This window comes from Oratosquilla oratoria, unplaced genomic scaffold, assembly GCF_046742065.1.
Source record: "Oratosquilla oratoria isolate Oo_2021 unplaced genomic scaffold, ASM4674206v1 SCAFFOLD47, whole genome shotgun sequence".
In the NCBI taxonomy this organism is placed as follows: Eukaryota; Metazoa; Arthropoda; class Malacostraca; order Stomatopoda; family Squillidae; genus Oratosquilla; species Oratosquilla oratoria.
Genome location: NW_027467711.1, coordinates 1,818,506 through 1,836,005, shown reverse-complemented (window position 1 = coordinate 1,836,005; position 17,500 = coordinate 1,818,506). Strand labels below are relative to the sequence as shown.

The 17,500-nt window shown below is 51.0% G+C and overlaps 1 pseudogene; it reads right to left on the bottom strand.

Moving 5' to 3' along the window:
• Window positions 1–7,289: 7,289 nt before the first annotated feature.
• On the bottom strand, window positions 7,290–8,544 carry LOC143023383 (uncharacterized; annotated as a pseudogene).
• Window positions 8,545–17,500: the final 8,956 nt, after the last annotated feature.

Below are 17,500 nucleotides of genomic sequence, written 5' to 3'. Positions count from 1 at the left end.
AATCTAATATCTCACACGTTGAATTTAGTAGAGAGAAAAGAATGTTATGGGACCAATGGGTAAGATCCCGTAACGTAAATGGAGATTATAGGAAACTAGCTGAGTTAATGTTAATGGAAGAGTATCTGAGATCCATCCCTAAAGAGGTGTCATTGTATCTTCAGGAGAAAGAAGTCTCGAAGTTGGAAGAGGCTGCTGTATTAGCAGATAAATATGAAATACTTAAACCTACTGCAGGGAAATTCTCAGTTACTCCAAGGGGGAGAGAGGAACAGCCGAGGATCCCACAATCAACCTCCTCAGGTGGACCTACAAAATCCCTAGAGGTCAAGAAAGGTGACTATAGTAAGTCATCACAGATAATTTCATGTAGCTATTGTAGAAGGATAGGCCACCTGACGAGGGATTGTTGGCACAGGAGAAGGGAAATAGAGGGGATTAAACCCATAGTATTATTAAGTAGATGGGACACCCACATAGAAAGTAAAGTCCGAGAGGGGGAGGACGAGGAGGAGACCACCAAAGTAGTGGCCCTCATGAGTAAGGTTGCCACAGACGGCATGGAGAAGGATGAGATGAAACCTCACTTGAGAGGTTATGACCCGTTCCTTTTTCAAGGAACAGTCACCATAAAGGGAGAGAAGAGAAAAGAGGTGACCATTCTGAGAGACTCAGGAGCCCTCCAATCAGTAATGCTGAGTAGCTTAGTTGAAAAACCTATAGCAAAAGGGAGAGTAGTTATAGGCTTCCTAGGAGGCCTAGCCAAGGTGCCACTGGTAGAGGTAGATATGGAATCACCTCTATATGAGGGTCAGGCAAAGATAGGCCTAGTAGATCAGTTGCCAGTGGAAGGAGTTGAAGGCATTCTAGGAAATGACTTAGTGGGTGGGAAGATGTGTCCCACACCTACATGGGAGAGAAGAGAGAGAGAAGGGTCTAAGGACCAAGTGAGGCCAATAAAGGTCTCGAGAGGGGAAAGCTGTGGAAATCCTAAATGTAAGGACAGTCTGAATTCCGAGGGAAGAATCCCTAGTGAAAATACTCAAGTCGAGACAGAGGTGGACTTGAGGTTCCTGTTCCGTGAGGAACGAGGCAGCGAGTCGGAAGTATTTGACCTGACTCGCCTGTTTATGGGAGAGAAGAAGGGAGATGGAAAGAGTCTAAATGACTCATACAGAAAGGGAGAGAAGAAAGGAGAGAAGTGGAGTCTAAGTGGCTCACACAGAAAGGGAGAGAAGACAGGAGAGAAATGGAGTCTAAGTGACTCAAACAGAAAGGGAGAGAAGAAAGGAGATAAATGGAGTCTAAGTGATTCACACAGAAAGGGAGAGAAGAAAGGAGAGAAGTGGAGTCTAAGTGGCTCACACAGAAAGGGAGAGAAGACAGGAGAGAAATGGAGTCTAAGTGACTCAAACAGAAAGGGAGAGGAGAAAGGAGATACATGGAGTCTAAGCGACTCACACAGAAAGGGAGAGAAGAAAGGAGAGAAATGGAGTCTAAGCGACTCACACAGAAAGGGAGAGAAGAAAGGAGAGAAATGGAGTCTAAGCGACTCATACAAAAAGGGAGGGAAGACAGGAGAGAAATGGAGTCTAAGTGACTCACACAGAAATGGAGAGAAGAAAGGAGAGAAATGGAGTCTAAGTGGCTCACACGGAAAGGGAGAGAAGAAAGGAGATGGGAGGAGTCTAAATGACTCACACAGAATGGGTGAGAAGAAAGGAGAAAAGAGTCCTAATGACTCACAAAGAATTGGAGAGAAGGAGGGAGAAACAAGGGGTCCCAGTGTCTTACAGGGAATGGGAGAGAAGGAGGTGGAGGCAATGAGCCCCCGTGGCTCACAGAGAGTTGGCTCCGATTTGAGAGACCGGAAGGAAGGAGTGGTGAATGAGAGTGAGTTGTCAGAGGAATACTCTTTAGAGTCGGGAGTACTATTTCGCAAGTGGGTGGATAGTATCTACCCCACTGATGACGCAGGATGGTCTAATAGGCGACAAATAGTGTTGCCGAAGGTCTACAGGGAAGGAGTTATGCGATTTGGGCATGATAATTCCTTTGCAGGACATAAAGGTGATCCAAGAGTGATGAAGTCGGTGGAGGCAGTGAGAAGAAGGTTGACCTCATGTTGGCAGAGTGTTCAAGAGCGAGTGAAGGCGAAAGTGCGAGAATTTAAACGAGGAGCGAGGTTCAGCGACCCGTACGACGTGACAAAACGAGTGAGGGAACTGAACAAAGTGGTTGTCACTCCGGGTAGGAGACGGAAGCAGCAGTTGTGTCACCTCGGTGTGTGGAAAGCGTACCAGGAGAGGGACAAGAGTGATGTGGGTGTGTCTGGCGGTAGTGTGCATGCCGTCTCCATCGGGCCTGAGGAAGACGAGGACTCGACCCTCCCCACCTTTGAGATGACGTGGAAGGCGAATGCAGAGGTGTGGCCACAGGTGGTGAGCCAGCTGGGTCATCTTTCGGCTGAGCAGCGAGAGGACCTACTGGAGTTGCAGAGACGATACCAGGAGAGCTTTCGGGATGCCCCTGAAAGGACCCACCTGACGCTGCATGACGTGGACGGGAAGATGCGACGCCCATCAAGCAAGCCCCGTATCGTGTGAACCCGCAATAAGTGACTATCATTGAGGAAGGAACAAAGTTCCAGTGGACAAAGACTTATAATTCCGTTGTGCTTAAACTAAGAGTGTCAAAGAAAAGGGTATGCCATCAATGATCTTAGCAATTAAGTATTTTGTTGTGCATGTCCATGTTGGTGCCCAGGTAACGGTTTTCACAGACCACCATCCCTTGAAGTACCTTAACAAGTTTAAAGATAAGAACCTCCGCTTAACCAGATGGAGTTTGTTTTTGCAGGAGTATCATTTAGATGTTCGTCATGTACGAGGGAAGACAATGTGGTAGCCGATTGCCTGTCGATATTGTAAGTATATTCTCCCTCAAGTAAACACAAAAAAAAAAAAAAAATCTTTTCAAGATTTTTTTTTTAACCTTAAAGAGGGAGGTGTCACATATATTCCCATATATGTAAGGTGGGAATAGTATAACTTTGGATAACGGCGCCCCGTGATAACGTGGGCATCAAATTACAGGACGAGTACGGGAGGACGCGTGGGAAGGAAAACCTACTCAATGGAGTATTTGTTCTAACACTCAGCCTAGAACGAAGGAGAACGTTTTTAGTTAATTGACCAATGAGGTTCAACCACCATAGACGCAATTCCTATGGGCCAATCAGAGGATTTTTGTAGAGAAGGATCAGAGCGCCTTGGGCGTGTCAGACTCAGTTTGAGGGTAGAGGGTAAGATGTAAAGGTGTCACCTCGAAGGGGTCGTCGGCTGAAGTAAGTCCTCTGTACTCCCCCTGTATTAGTCTTAAGACAATAACTCAGCTATTTCAATCTAGTGTTTCAAGTAGTGGTGTGAAATGTTTGTGGTAGTGACTTAGACAGTGTTTTTCGTTGGTAAAGTATTAATTAATTAATTAATCTTCTTTCACCCCCGTTAAAAGTTTTCGAGCGGGAATCTTCTGTTTTGAAATATATTTACTCATTTGAATGTAAACTTATTTACACACTTGAAGTTTAGTGATTGTAATCCTTCATGTAATCCTATCAACTTAAATTAATATTGTTAAACGTTATTCTGTGCGTTTCATTTTTCTTGATTTTCTTGATTTTAATAAAATCAAGTGGCGACCTTGTAATTTCTATTGGAGTTATTCCAAAGACATGGGGTCTTGGGAACTCAGTCACTCATTCACTCTTACTATGTGTTACGAGTCTGACAACTTTACAATTTCTATTTGAGTCTTGGGAACTCATTTCACATACTTAATCTATTGCAAGTCAGATATGTGAGCGAGATTCGTAACAGTATTCTAAAAGGATTACAAAGGCGGAGCATGCCGACAGGAGACCTTTTGATCCATATCTAGGTCGGATGAAAAAAAACAACATAATAATAAAATAATAAATAAAAAAATATAATAATGTAAATAACAAATAGAATACATAAATAAATGCATAGGTATAGTTAAAATAATAAACAAACAGGTAAATAGTAAATAATAAATTGACCTATAACTAATGATAAATGAAAATCAGACAGACAAATTATAACAAAACAAAAACAAATAATATAAGATAAATTAAAATCATTACAGCATCTTACTTAGGTATTTATCTAACTGATTCTTAAAGCTTCGAACTGAACTACATTGCACTACCTGTGCAGGAAGTTTATTCCATTCATTAACTACACGGTTGGCAAAGTTGTTTCTACCTACTTCCAAATTGAATCTATTTCCAGACAGTTTGAGACCATTGTTTCTTGTCTGATTCTCATTCAATGTGAAAATTTGGCCACATTTGATGTTGTCAATTCCCTTTAAAATCTTAAAGACCTGTATCAAGTCACCTCTGAGTCTACGCTTTTTTAGGGAAAACAAATGCATGTGCTTTAGTCGATTTTCGTATGATTTATTTTTGATATTTGAAATCAGTTTTGTTACTCGCCGTTGTACTCTTTCCAGTCTGTCAATGTCTTTAATGAGATTCGGTGACCATACTGAAACATCATATTCCAAATGTGGACGAACTAACGATTTATATAGCTTGTTAATGAGTGATGGACTTTTGAAATGAAAAGATCGCGTAATCAGTCCCAGAATCTTATTTGCTTTCTCAGAGGCTAAAATACATTGCTTGGATGATTTGAGGTCGTTACTGATAATTACGCCGAGATCTTTTTCACTATCCACTTTTGTTAACAAATTTCCAAATAACTTGTAATCGTACTTACTGTTATTTTTACCTATGTGCATTACCTTGCATTTACTTGTGTTAAATTTCATTATATCCACTTTTCAGACCATTGCTGTAATTGATCTAAATCTTCTTAAATATCTAATTGGTTTGAGTGATCATTTGCCACTCCGCACAGTTTTGTATCATCAGGAAATTTGGAAACAGTAGATTTTAGTCCATGGTCTATATCATTTATATATACTATGAATAGAAGTGGTCCAAGAACGGAACCCTGAGGAACTCCACTTTTCCATCCAGAAGTTTTTCCATTTAAAAGAACTCTCTGTTTTCGACCATTCAACCAATTACTAGTCCAACCTAATAGGCTAACACTTATTCCATGCAAAGCTAGTTTAGTAAGTAGTCTTTCGTGTGGGACGGTATCAAAAGCTTTTGCAAAGTCTAGATATATTAAATCTATATTGTTTCTTTTGTCATAATTCGAGATAACTGTGTTGTAGAATTCGAGTAAGTTAGTCACGCAAGAACGTTTCCGTCTGAAACCATGCTGGCTATCATTCATCAAACGGTTACTTTCTAAATGATGTTCGATAGCATCTCTGATGATATTTTTTTCATTATTTTTCCTACGATTGAAGTCAAACTTATAGGCCTATAGTTATTTGGTTTCTTTTTGTCTCTTTTTTTTTTTTTTAATATGGGAGTAACGTTAGCTAGCTTCCATTCTTTTGGGACATCTCCGGATATGATGGATTTCTTGAAAATAATTTCTAATAGAAAAACAATCTCATTTTTCATTTCCTTTAAGATTCTTGGATGCCAACCGTCAGGCCTTGGTATTTTATTAACTTTGAGTTTGTTTATACACCTTTAAAATTTTTCTTTTGTTATATTTACCGTAGTGAGTAAGTTTACCCCAGACTTTTCACATATTTCAGTTTGGAATTCACTTTGAGGTGTTTCGTTTACGAATACCGAGCTAAAATAATTGTTTAAGATATTACACATTCCTTCATTTGAATATTCAAGTTGACCGTCAGCAGATAATAGTGGACCAATGTGATTCCTAACAACCTTTTTATCTCTAATGTAACTATAGAATTCTTTGGGATTCTCTTTGGATTTATCAGCGATGTTCATTTCGTATTGTCGTTTTCTTTTTCTTATTGTCTTTTTTAAATCTCTCTGTATTGATACATAAGTTTCATAGTCATTAGATGCACCCGAACACTTATATTACTTATAAGCCTGTTTCTTTTTAGCAATACTTTTTTCAGTTTCTTTGTCGAGCCACTTTGGGCGAGCCTGATTTGGGGGACGTCTGTCCTTAAAAGAAATGTAAGTTTGAATCATCTTAGTGAGCGTATTTTGAAATATTTCCCACATCTGATCTACAGGGCTTTCGTTTAATTTTGCCTCCCAATCTGTAAGCTGAAGCCCCTGACGCAGTCCTATGAACTGAGCTTTACTGAAATCGGGTATTTTAGAAGCACAAGTATCTATTCTAAAATTGTTTAGGAGTTTGAATCTGACTAAGTTGTGATCGCTATTTGCAACAGATTCACCGACTTCTACATCATTTACCATGCTTTCTCGGCTAGTGATCAAAAGATCGAGTAAGTTTCCATATCTTGTGGGCCCTTTTACATGCTGAATTAAGTAATTGTCACCAAGAAAATCAATCAAGCGATTACCTATATGGACATGTTCAAGGGTCATCCAATCAATGTCAGTAAAATTGAAATCACCCATTATCAATAAATCCCGGTTGCAGAAACTAGACAGTTCTTGAAATAGTAGATTGTCGTCTGCTAATGCCCATCTTCATTTACCCTTCCCCACCTATCACTCTCTCATTTGTCTAAAACAATTTCTAAATATATATATATGCATGTGTTGTTAAAGTCGACAACATTAAGGAGGTTGTTAATTTTCTTATGCTGTCGACTTTAACAACACATGCATACAAGAGAATCTGCTCCCTAGATATTCAAATATATATATACATATATATATATATATATATATATATATATATTGTGTGTGTATGTATATACATATATATATATATATACATGTGTATATATATATATATATATATATATATATATATATATATATATTTATATATATTGGAATATATGTATAGTTATCCAAGTACCTGGAGTGATAGGGTATCAGAATATATATGGTTATAGAAGTCTATCTCCAAAACCCAAGGAGGAGTTCGTGAACAAACAGACAGACAGAGGCTACTACTTTAATATAGTAGATAGGGGTCTATCTGCAAAAACCTAGGAGGGGTTTGTGAATAATCTTTAACCTAAGCATTGTAATGGATTGTTAACACTACATGGTGAATGGTACTCGGCCGTAAGAGAAGAATTGAAACAAACTAAATATTTTTGAACTCGTTTATTGCATTTTTTATTGATAAAGGTTTATTGTGTAAAAGATGTAGAGAGATATATACATTAATATACAATGCGGGCAACACCCCGCCAGTGGGGGAGTTGTACCCTACTGGATGGAAGGTGAGGGCGTTGGGAGGTCAGTGAGGAGGGGTCGCCGCCCTGAGCACCCCAAGCATCACGCCCATGGCCGTGTGGCGGACAAGGAGGGCAGCTCTCATTACCCGACTGCTGAGGAGGCTGCCCTCTACAGGGTGGGCGGGGGTCTGCGGCGCTGGTCGGAGGGCCTCCGTGGCCGGGCAGGACAGTAGGTAGTGCAGCAGCGGGTGGCGGCTGTGCCTTCCGCAGTGATCGCACTGTTGCCCCTGGAAGCCGTCGTATAGCTCCTCCTTAGTGCAGTAGCCCAGCCTGACTCTCTGCAACAGTACACCGTCCGCCCTGGGCTGTTGATGGAAGGCGCCCAACGTCTGATAGTCGGTGGTGGCGGCGTACCAAGCAGCTTGTTTTTTGTTCCCTCTAACTGCCGGTGAGTCTGGTGGGCGCGGTGGGCTGCGGCACCCCTGGTTCGCGCCTTCACATACGACAGGATAAGTGGCACGTGCCTGGTCACGTGGGGGGCACCAGCGGCTCTTCTTGCAGCAACGTCGGCGGACTCATTGCCTCGCACACCCACGTGGCTGGGTATCCAGTGCAGCCTTAACCGACGTCCCTGTGCGGCAAGGCTCTGCAGTCTGCCCAGGATGGCGGTGACGAGTCCCACGTTGTCGCTGGGGTGCGGCTGCTGGAGGACCTGCCACGCCGTCCTGACGGTTCCGGGCGTGCTCCAGGACCAGGAGAATGGCCACGAGCTCCGTCTGTAGGGTGGGACAGTAATCCGGCGTCCTCTCGAGTAGTTCGGTCCCAGCAGTGATGGGAGCGGCGCCCGTCCTGCCACTTTCGGGGTTGACCGAGCCGTCGGTGTAGTATATGGCACCGCCCGGCTCAGACACCCGCGCCACCGCCATGAGGGTGTGCTGCCGCAGCTCCTCGGTGGTGCAGAGCGTCTTGCTGGCCGGTAGCCGGGTGGTGGAGATCTCTGCTGTGGGGGACTCCCACTGGGGTTGGGCTCGGTAGGTGCGGGCCGGGAGGTCGGCGTGTTGCCAGCGCCAGCAGTCAATGTGGGCGAGACTGTGGGTGGCCAGGGTGGACTGGAGTAACCACGGGTTGCGGTGGAGGACATCCTTCCCTTGCGTCATTGTAACCCGTAGTCTTCTCTGTGCTACTCCTTTGGAGTCGCGCTGCAGGACCCTGGCCACGCGGTAGGCCACGATCTGTTCGACTCTGGTGGTGAGTGGCATCAGGCGGGTCTCGTTCTGCATGACGCACGCACTGGTTCATCTCGTAGCTCCCAGCATTGTCCTCATGGCGGTGTTTTGCAGCACCTCGAGCCGCTCCTGTTGGCTACGGGAGAGCGATATGAGGACTGGGGCGCTGTAGTTCACCAGGGAGCGCACTGCAAGTACGAAGTACAGTCGGAGGACGGAGAAAGTGGTCCCCGCTGTGAGTCGTGTCATGGCTCGCATTACGTTCAGCCTGGCCTGGGCCCTTTCCCTCAGGTGGGCAGCGTGGGCTGTGAAGGACAGCCGCTTGTCCACCCATACCCCGAGGTACTGGTATGAGTTGGCCCAGGCCAGTCCGCGGCCGCCAGTCTCCAAGACTGCGCCCCACGTCCGCTGCCCCCGGCTCCGCGACACGGGTTGGCGATAGGGGTGTGATCCCTGGGGGCCGGTCGGCTAATCCCTTCCCTCGGCTCTAGCGAGGCCTGGGCTCGGGGTGGGTAAAGACCGTGGAGGCCTGCCGCCGACCCCACGCTGACCTGGTTGGTGGTGGTGCAGGATCGAAGGCTTGCCGACGCTGCTGCTCCGGCTGAGGCTGGCTACGTGGTGGGTGCTGGTGCTGGTGCTTGGTGTCTTGGTGCCGTGGTGCTCCAGCGACGAAGTTCTGTTGCTGCGACTGGCTGCGTGATGTCCTCGAGCGGCGTCGTTGCTGCCGTCGCGGAGGCCCGTGGAGTTCTGTTGCTGCTGTTGCGGTGCTCCCTGGGGCTGCCGCTGTTGCTTTTGGGGTTGCTGGGGAAGCCTGGGGAGCCTGCGGAGCCTCTCGGGGCACCGAGGGTTCCAGGCATGATGCCTACAGTATTTCCGCAGTTGGGGCATTTTACGGAGGTGGCATGATTGGCTTTGTGCCTTGCGATGCAATCCTCCGTAGGGTGCGGCAAGCTGCGCACGCCACATCTGGCGACGTGTTCACACCGTACCTGGAGGTGGTTGTATCTCTGGCATTTATAGCGTCTCACTGGTTCCCCCCGATGAGGACGCAGAGAGTACCTCCCCCAACAGCCGAGGTCCAGTTTAGTTTGGGAGGCGGCTGTCCCTCCATCACCACCGCACTTGCCTTGTGGGGAGCTTATCCGCGCGGGAGTGCAGTCGCTCGGATGAGATCACCTTTGGGTGAGCCTCTACCGCTTCCAGGGGCAGGTCCAATGGATAGCGCTCCAGCACTACCTTGTGCCGTCTCAAATTGGGGTCGAGGAGAATCACAGTGTTCCCCTCCTCAGCGAAGCGGCGGAGGAGTACTGCAGAGGACTCGTCCCTGGCATTGAGGATGTGTTCACCCTGAAGGTTGAGTCTCACCTCCATTTTCAGGCTGGGGTTCTCCCTCTCGAGAGCAGTGATGGCCTGGTAGGCGCTGTCGTGGTCCCCTAGGTGCCCCAGTTTGAACTTGGTCCTAGGAGGAAGCTGGTGGCGGGCTCTGCTGTTTCTGACGACGGTGGTCCATCCCTGGCCTTCGTCGTCGCCTGGTTGTTCCTCGTCACTCCTGAGGAGCTGTTCAAATAGGGCGGCGGCATCCACGTTGCTCGGGGTGCCTTTCGGTGAGGAGGACGCGTCATTGTTGTTGTCTATCACCAATGAGGAAGTGTCGCTGCTGCTGCCCTCTGGATGGGAGGGCGCATAGCTGCTACTGGGCCTGACTCGGACCTCCTTCTTGGGCGTGGAGAGTTCTTCCGAGGCCTCTGTGGGGAAGCATTCCCTGCCCCTCTTCCCGACACTTGTAGTCGCTCACTCCTTTACTCTAGTCATGAGGGTGTGCGACGACGCATGAAAACCACAGCACTAAATAAATAAAGTAACTTCACTGTACCCACTACAGACACATTATTGAATGGATGTTTCCTTCTTCAATGCGTAATGTGTGCTCTGCGTGCCTCGTTTATTGCATTTCCGCCCGCGTTAAGATTGAATTAAAATAACCCGCGAGTCGCTCCATTGGGGGCCCCCGAGTCGCTCCATTGGGGGCCCCCGAGTAACTCCAGTGGGGGCCCCTGAGTCGCTCTACTGAGGGCCCCCGAGTCACTCTCGTGGGGGACCCCGAGTTGCTCCAGTGGGGGCTCCCTAGTCGCTCCAGTGGGGGACCCCGAGTTGCTCTAGTAGGAGCCCCCGAGTCACTCCAGTTGGGGCCCCCGAGTCGCTCCTGTGGGGGCTTCCCGAGTCGCTCCTGTGGGGGCTCCCCGATTCACTCATGTGGGGACCCCAGAGTCGCTCCTGTGGGGGCCGTCGAGCCACTCCTGTGGGGGCCCCCCCCGAATCGCTTCTGTGAGGGCCCCCGATTGGCTCCTGTGGGGGCCCCCGAGTGGCTCCTGTGCGGGCCCCCGAGTGGCTCCTGTGGGGACCTCCGAGTGGCTCCTATGGGGGCCCCCGAGTGGCTCCTATGGGGGCCCCCGAGTGGCTCCTATGGGGGCCCCCGATTCGCTCTTGTGGGGGCCCCGATTCGCTCCTGTGGGGGCCCCAGAGTGGTTCCTGTGGGGGCCCCAGAGTAGATCCTGTGGGGGCCTCCAAGTCGCTCCAGTGGGAGCCCCCGAGTCGCTCCTGTGAGGGCCCCCGAGTCGCTTCTATGGGGGCCCCCGAGACGCTCTACTGAGGGCCCCTGAGTCGCTCCAGTGGGGCCCCCGAGTCGCTCCTGTGGGGACCCCCGAGTCGCTCTACTAAGGGCCCCCGAGTCGCTGCAGTGGGGCCCCCAATTCGCTCCACTGTGGCCCCCGAGTCGCTCCATTGGGAGTCCCCGAGTCGCTCCATTGGGGGCCCCCGAGTCACTCCAGTGAAGGCCCCTAAGTCGCTCCAGTGGGGGCCCCCGAGTCACTCCTGTGGTAGCCCCCGAGTCGCTCCTGTGGGGGCCCTCGACGCTTCTGTGGGGGCCCCCGAGTCGCTCTTGTGGGTGCCTTCGAGTCGCTCCTGTCGGGGCCCCCTAGTCACTTCTGTGGGGGCCCCCGAGTTGTTCCTGTGGGTGCCCTCGAGACGCTCTACTGAGGGCCCCCGAGTCACTCCAGTGGGGCCCCCGAGTCGCTTCTGTGGGGGGGGGGCGAGTCGCTCCATTGGGGCCCCGATTCACTCCATTTGGGGCCCACGAGTTGCTCCTGTGGGGGCTCCCGAATCGCTTCTGTGGCGACCCCCGAGTCGCTCCTGTGGGTGCCTACGAGTCGCTCCTGTGGGGGACCCGAGTCGCTACTGTGGGGGACCCGAGTCACTCCTGTGGGGGCCCCCGAGTCGCTCCTGTGGGGGCCCCCGAGTCGCTTCTGTGGGGCCCCCGAGTCGCTTCTGTGGGTGCCCACGAGTCGGTCCTGTGGGGGGCCCCAGAGTCTTTTCTGTGGGGGCCCCCAAGTTGCCTTCGAATCCATCCAGTGGGTGGCCCCGCGTCGCTCCTGTGGGGCCCCCGCGTCGTTCCTTTGGGAGCCCCCGTGTCGCTCCTGTGGGGGCCCCCACGTTGCTCCTGTGGGGGCCCCCGCGTTGCTCCTGTGGGGGCCCCCGTGTCGCTTTGGGGGTCCTCGAGTACTCAAGTGGGATCCCCCGCGTCGCTCTATTGGTAGCCGCGAGCCGCTCCAGTGGGGGCCCGAGTCGCTCCATTGGGGACCCTCGAGTGTCTTTCAATTCTAACAATTCTTGCGTTCTAATTGTCAATCAACAAAGTATTAGCAACCCAGCTTTCCTAAAGAAAATCAAGCAAAACTATTAGTTAAGATAGAAATTGACATATTCAGGATATTGAATCAGAATATCGAATTCATTAAAATCTCAGAATGATAATATAATTGATCAAAGTGGTCATGTTTAAATTCATCTAAAATAGTTGACCGTAATGTCAATCATAACATCTATTTACCATACCCACTGTCAGATGTACGATATCATTTGTATGTTCCTGTTTGTATTTTTCCTCGTAAAAGTAGTGTAAGATATCATCAAATCATCATTACATCAAATCATATCACATCATCACATCATTTTGTAATGTATCCTGTCAGTGTATCATCCTATCATCATGCCATCATCAGGCCATCATACCATCATGGCATATCATTATACCATCATTCCATCATCATACCCTACTGTGGGGGCCCCGTGTCGCACCTGTGCGGGCCCCCGCATCGCTTCTGTGAGGCCCCACGTCGCTCCTGTGGGGGCCCCTGCGTCGCTGTGGAGGCCCTCCAATCGCTCATGTGGGGACCCCCGTCGCTCTATTGGGGACCCCCGAGCCGCTCCAGTGGGGCCCCCCGAGTCCATCCAATAGGGGCCCTGAGTCCATCCAGTGGGGGCCCCCGAGTCCATCCAGTTGGGGCCCCCAAGTGGCTCATGTGGGGGCCCTCGCCTCGCTCATGTAGGGGCCCCCGCGTTGCTCATAGGGGCGACCCCGAGTTGCTCTATTGGGGGCCCCGCGTCGTTCTATTGGGGTTGCCGTGTCGCTCTTGTGGGGGGCCCCGAGACGCTCCAGTGGGGCCTCCGACCCGCTCCTGTGTGGGGCCCCGAGCCGCTCCTGTGGGGGCCCCCGATTTGCTTCTATGAGGACCCCCGAGTCACTTCTGTGGGGGCCACCGAGACACTCTATTTAGGGCCCTCGAGTCGCTCCAGTTGGGCCCTCAGAGTCGCTTCAGTGGGCCCCCCGAGTCGCTCCAGTGGGGGCCCCCGAGTCGTTTCAGTGGATGCCCCCGAGTCGTTCTTGTGGGGGCCCCGCGTTGCTCCTGTGGGGCCCTCGCGTCGTTGTGGGGGCCTTTGAGTCTCTCATAAGGGAGCCCCTGCGTCGCTCTATTGGTGGTCCCCAGCTGCTCATGTGGGGGGCCCGGAGCCGCTCATTTTGGGGGTTCAGATCCGCCCCTGTGTGGGGCCTCGAGTCGCTCCTGTGGGGCCCCGAGCCGCTCCATTGGGGGCCCACGTGTCGCTCCTGTTGGGACCCTGATTCGCTCCTATGGGGCCCTCGAGACGCTCCATTAGGTGCCCCCGAGTCGCTCCAGTGAAGGCACCCAAGTCGCTCGAGTGGAGGCCCCCGAGTGGCTCCTCTGGGGGTCCTCGAATCGCTCCATTGGGGGCCCCCGAGTCGCTCCAGTGGGGCCCCCCGAGTTGGTCCAGTAAGGCCCCCGAGTCACTCCTGTAGGGCCCCCCGAGTAGCTCCAGTGGGGGCCCCCGAGTGGCTCCTGTGGGACTCCCCGATTCGCTCCTGTTTGGGCTTCTCTAGTCGCTCCTGTTGGGGCCGCCCAGACACTCCTGTGGGGGCCCCCGATTCGCTCCTGTGGGGGCCCTCGATTCGCTTCTGTGGGGGCCCTCGATTTGCTCCTGTGGGGGCCCTCGATTTGCTCCGTGGGGGCCCCTGATTCGCTCTTGTGGGGGCACCCGATTTGCTCCTATAGGGGCACCCGAGTCGCTGCTATGGGGGCCGCCCAGACACTCCTGTGGAGGCTCCCGAGTCGCCTCTGTGGGGGCCCCCGAGTGGCTCCCATGGGGGCCCCCAAGTGGCTTCTGTGGGGGGCCCCGAGTGGCTCCTGATGGGGCACTCAAGTAGCTCTTATGGCGGCCCCAAGTGGCTCCTGTGGGGGCCCCCGAGTGGCTCCAGTGGGGGCCCCGATTCGCTCCTGTGGGGGCTCCCGATTCGCTCCTGTGGGGGCCCCCGAGTGGCTCCTCTTAGGGCTCCCGAGTGGATCCTGTAGGGGCCCTCGAGTCGATCCTGTGGGGGCCCCCCGAGTGGCTCCTGTGGGGACCCCCGAGTCGCTCCAGTGGGGGCCCCCGAATCTCTCCTGTGGGGGCCCCCGAGTCGCTCCTGTGGGGGCCCCAAGTCACTTCTGTAGGGGCCCCCGAGTCTCTCCTGTGGGGGCCCTCGAGTCCATCCAATAGGGACCCCCGCGTCGCTCTTGTGGGGGCCCCCCGCGTCGCTTCTGTTGGGACCCCCGCGTCGCTTCTGTTGGGACCCCCGCGTCGCTCCTGTGGGGGGCCCCCGAGCCTCTCATATGAGGGCCCCCGCGTCGCTCCTGTGGGGGCCCCAGCGTCGCTCCTGTGGGGGCCCCCGAGTCGCTCCTGTGGGGGCCCCCGAGTCGCTCATGTGGGGGCCCCCGAGTGGCTCCTCTGGGGGCTCCCGAGTGGATCCTGTGGAGGCCCTTGTGTCGCTCCTGTGGGGACCCCCGATTCGCTCCTGTGTGGACCCCCGTGTCGCTCCAATGGGAGCCCCTGGGTCACTCTTTGGGGGCCCCCGAGAAGCTTCTGTGGCAGCCCTGAGTCTATCCTGTTGGGGCCCTCGAGTTCATCCAATGGGGGCCCCCGCGTCGCTCCTGTGGGGACCCCCGATTCGCTCCTGTGGGGACCCCCGTGTCGCTCCAATGGGAGCCCCTGGGTCACTCTTTGGGGGCCCCCGAGAAGCTTCTGTGGCGGCCCTGAGTCTATCCTGTTGGGGCCCTCGAGTTCATCCAATGGGGGCCCCCGCGTCGCTCCTGTGGGGACCCCCGATTTGCTGCTGTGGGGACTCCCGTGTCGCTTCAATGGGAGCCCCTGGGTCACTCTTTGGGGGCCCCCGAGAAGCTTCTGTGGGGGCCCCCGAGTCTCTCCTGTTGGGGCCCTCGAGTCCATCCAATGGGGGCCCCCACGTCGCTCCTGTGGGGGCCCCCGAGTCGCTCACATGTGGGCCCCCGAGTCGCTCCTGTGGGGGCCCTTGAGTCCATCCAACGGGGGCCGCGTCACTCCTGTGGGGGCCCCTGAGTCGCTGCAATGGTAGCCCCCGGGTTCCTGTGTGGGCCCCCGTGTCCGTCCAGTGGGGAGCCCCGAGTCTCGTCAGTGGGGCCCGATTCTCTTCAGTCGAAGTCGAAATTCGGAAGGTCCTCATTGCCCAGTTCGAAACAACCCAGATATCTTGAGATTCATCCGGTCAGAGTGTTAGTGGTGGAGGAACGAAGGCGGAAGGCGGAAGGCAGAAGGGGGTGCGGGGCAGTGGCGAGGATGGAGAGCGATGAGAGAGAGAGAGAGAGAGAGAGAGAGAGAGAGAGAGAGAGAGAGAGAGAGAGAGAGAGAGAGAGAGGAAGATAGGGCGTGGTGACGTGCTTACGGAGGCTGTGAAGTTAAGAGTAAGGGGAAAGTATAGCGTTTATTTTAAGGTGGCGAAGATATATTGAAGGATAGAATTTCATTCATTACATTAAAAATCCCGCAATAATTCACACGATGAATTATGAGAGAGAAAAAAAATGTACGCCAATGAGACTGGAGACCTGCAGAACAACTGCTCCTTGGCAACACGAGTGAACAGAATCCAAGACAGGTTCAAAGAAACTGGCCATTATCTAAATCTCCTCTTCAGGGGAAGGGATGAAGGATATACGGAAGGATGGGGTAGGATGAGGTGAGGTGAGAATGAGGAGGACGTGGTAACAAGTGGTAGGATGTCGTGCAAGAATGAATTCAGGATTGGTCGTGGAGAGAACGACGAAGAATTTCGTCCTTGTGATTCTTGAGTGCGAATTTGTAATAGTTGCCGTCTCCTTCTTCTGATTCCCGATGCGAGATTCCCGTTTCCAGATGCAGTTGCGGTACACACAGGGCCGCGCACACGCCCATCCATTCACCTTCACGCCCTCCTCTCTCTCTCTCTCTCTCTCTCTCTCTCTCTCTCTCTCTCTCTCTCTCTCTCTCTCTCTCTCTCTCTCTCTCTCTCTCTCTCTCTCTCTCTCTCTCTCTCTTTTTATACCTATCAATCTTTGTCGCTGTCTCTCTGCCTATATACTTTTCAATTTTTCCGCACATTTCTATTTTCCTCAGTATATTTCTATATCTCCCTCAATCTACCCATCTATACACATACACAATAAACGCACGCACGCAGGCGCGTACCCACACATGCGTGTACGTACACATGAACACACACATGTACATACAGACGCAGACGTACAGACTCATTAGTACGCAGACCCGCAGGCACACAGATGTGAAGACGCGCGAGCGCGCACGCACACACACACACACACACACACACACACACACACACACACACACACACACACACACACACACACACACACACACACACACACACACACACACACACACACACACACACACACACACACACACACACACACACACACACACACGCACACAAACAAACACGCACACACACACACACACACACATATACATACATACACACACACACTCACACACACACACACACACACACACACACACACACACACACACACACACACACACACACACACACACACACACACACACACACACACACACACACACACACACACACACACACACACACACACACAGGAAAGGAGAGAGAGAATTGGTAGCGAGTCTGGCAATAGAGAGATGAGGAAAGTTGAGGTCGTCGTAGTTAGTGGAAGAGAGGTGAGATCATCTCCAGAGCAGTTAGAGATTTCTCACCTTTTGCTACTTCATGTCGATTCTAAGAATCAAACGATTTCACAGAAGAACAAGGAAATGATAATGATAATAATAATGATAATAATAATAATAATAATAATAATAATAATGATAATAATAATAATAATATTGATAATAATAATAATAATAATAATGATAATAATAATAATAGTGATAATGATAATAATAATAGTAGAAATAATAATGATAATATTAATAATGATAATAATGATATTAACAATAATAATAATAATAATAATAATAATAATGATAATAATAACAACAATACTAATATTGATAATCTAAGTGTAAATAAAAATATTCTTCTAAAAACGCTGTGGAAGTCGGGGACAGGTGGTATTACGGTGACACTTTGTCCTAAAAATATTCTTGAAAAAGCGCTTGGGTAAGTCTGGGTCAGGTGGTATTCTTCTTCTTCCTCTTCTTCTTCTTCTTCTTCTTCTTCTTCTTCTTCTTCTTCTTCTTCTTCGCGTTCTTCTTCTTCTTCTTCCTTGCGTTCTTCTTCGCGTTTTTCTTCGCGTTCTTTTTCACGTTCTTCTTCGCATTCTTCTTCGCGTTCT